Source organism: Rattus norvegicus, chromosome X, assembly GCF_036323735.1.
Source record: "Rattus norvegicus strain BN/NHsdMcwi chromosome X, GRCr8, whole genome shotgun sequence".
Lineage (NCBI taxonomy): Eukaryota > Metazoa > Chordata > Mammalia > Rodentia > Muridae > Rattus > Rattus norvegicus.
The window spans coordinates 5,730,188-5,732,625 of record NC_086039.1 but is presented as its reverse complement, the minus strand read 5'-3'; the positions used below and the strand labels follow the sequence as shown (position 1 = coordinate 5,732,625).

At 42.5% G+C, this 2,438-nt stretch overlaps 1 pseudogene; it reads right to left on the bottom strand.

Moving 5' to 3' along the window:
• Positions 1-1,300: 1,300 nt before the first annotated feature.
• On the bottom strand, positions 1,301-1,886 carry Ssu72-ps2 (Ssu72 RNA polymerase II CTD phosphatase, pseudogene 2; annotated as a pseudogene).
• Between the last annotated feature and the right edge of the window lie 552 nt (positions 1,887-2,438).

The following is a 2,438-nucleotide window of genomic DNA, read 5'->3' as shown; positions in this document are numbered from 1 at the left end:
TATCAAAAACAACGGCTTTATGAAATTCGTAGGCAAATGGTTGGAACTGGAAAATATCATCCTGAGTGAGCTAACCCAATCACAGAAAGACATACATGGTATGCACTCATTGATAAGTGGCTATTAGCCCAAATGCTTGAATTACCCTAGATGCCTAGAACAAATGAAACTCAACACGGATGATCAAAATGTGAATGCTTCACTCCTTCTCTAAAAGGGGAACAAGAATACCCTTGGCAGGGAAGAGAGAGGCAAAGATTAAAACAGAGACTGAAGGAACTCCCATTCAGAGCCTGCCCTACATGTGGCCCATACATATACAGCCACCCAATTAGACAAGATGGATGAAGCAAAGAAGTGCAGACCGACAGGAGCCGGATGTAGATCGCTCCTGAGAGACACAGCCAGAATACAGCAAATACAGAGGCGAATGCCAGCAGCAAACCACTGAACTGAGAATAGGACCCCCGTTGAAGGAATCAGAGAAAGAACTGGAAGAGCTTGAAGGGGCTTGAGACCCCATATGTACAACAATGCCAAGCAACCAGAGGTTCCAGGGACTAAGCCACTACCTAAAGACTATACATGGACTGACCCTGGACTCTGACATCATAGGTAGCATTGAATATCCTAGTAAGAGCACCAGTGGAAGGGGAAGCCCTGGGTCCTGCTAAGACTGAACCCCCAGTGAACTAGACTGTTTGGAGAGTGCGGCAATGGGGGGAGGGTTGGGAGGGGAACACCCATAAGGAAGGGGAGGGGGGAGGGGGATGTTTGCCCGGAAACCAAAGAATTATTATTAAGTATTAAATAAATAAAAAAAAACTGAAAAAAATTTAGACAATTTTGGCAATTTATTAGATATTACATCCTTAAACATTGCTTCTATATTGTTTATTTTCTCCTTCTAAGGCTCAAATTAAACAGGCTTTGTTGTGGTTTGATGAGTAAGAATATGCATTTAAAAATCCCAAGTTTATTTTTCCCTCATGACATACAATCTGTTAATTGTTTAGATATTTGTACAATTCAGTCAGGGCAAAAGGGAATTATAGGTATAGCATAACATACACTGTTTGTAAATTACTAAAATATTTTTAAATATAGATACATTAAAATATCCACAACCTCAGTAAAAGACAGAAAAGCTATTGTTTTTGAACTTGGTAGTCATACAACTTAGTTCTTCAGCACAGTTTCCTTGGCCACACAACTATTCATGGATGCAGAAACAATGTCAGGAACCCGCACTAGTAAAGGACCATTTCAGGAAGCATCAGAGGGCAACCAGCATTCCTTCTCAGTGGAAACAGACAGTGTGCAAGAAGGTCTTGCCAGTTGTTACCTCGAACATGTGCAGCAGCTCTGAGATCTTGTCATCCATATCTTCAATATACTGGATACTAAAGCAGAGCTCACAGATGAGGAAAGACCCCAAGAGTGGCTTCTTTGTAGTTCTCAGTGATGTTCACCTTGATCACATGCACCAGCTGACACACCTCTAGTTCCTGGGCATTCAGGTATTCTACCACCTGGTTATAGACGTACGTATTACACGTGAAGATCACATTGAAGAGATATTTGCTGCTTTGGAACCGTTCAGGGCAAGACTTGATTCTCCAGTTTCTGTCCAGCATGTGCAAAATGCCCTTCTGTGTGTAGAAGGCTCTATCCTTCTTCAGCAGGTCACGGTATATTTTGTCATACGTGTTTTGGAATGCATAAACATTTGGCATATCAGGTTTTGGCCCAGGAAGCTTCACAAAGCTGCCTGTTCTGAAGGACTTCACGTTGAATCCTCATTTGCTCAGGATCCTGTGTGCCCCCATGCTCTGGTTCTGGTTGCTTGAGCATACCACAGCCACTTGGAGTGGATGAGATTGCATGGTAACAGCAGCACTCAGAGATGTTGTGAGCTGTAAAATGACCACGAAAATGATGCTTTAAAGTACCAGCTGAAATCACGCTGGCTCGCTGCCTGGATGGATGTTGCTTGTTGCCCTTACATGCGGTCAAAGGGTCAAGCCTCGGGGTGCTGACGCTAGAGACAGGGACTCCGTGGTTTCAGATGCTCAGAGGAGGGCTATCAGGCAGTGGATATGACTTCACTACCAACATTCCACAACAAATCAAAATGTTTCATAGTGTCCTATATAAACATGGGAAGAATAGCTTGTTCTGTCATTCTAGAATTCAAGAGAGTCCATGGTAATTGGTAGGCCAGCCAACAAGTGCACAGCAATAAACAATAAAAAGACTCTATCTCAAACAGGATGGAAGGTGACTTCCAAAACTTGAGGTTGTCTTCTGACCTACACACACATGTATTTACAGGTGAATTCATTGCCACACATAGACACAAAAGCATAAACATTTAAAAGTAATATTGGAAGAGCATTTTGATTACCATCCTGCTTCCGATAATCAGTTTTCTATGA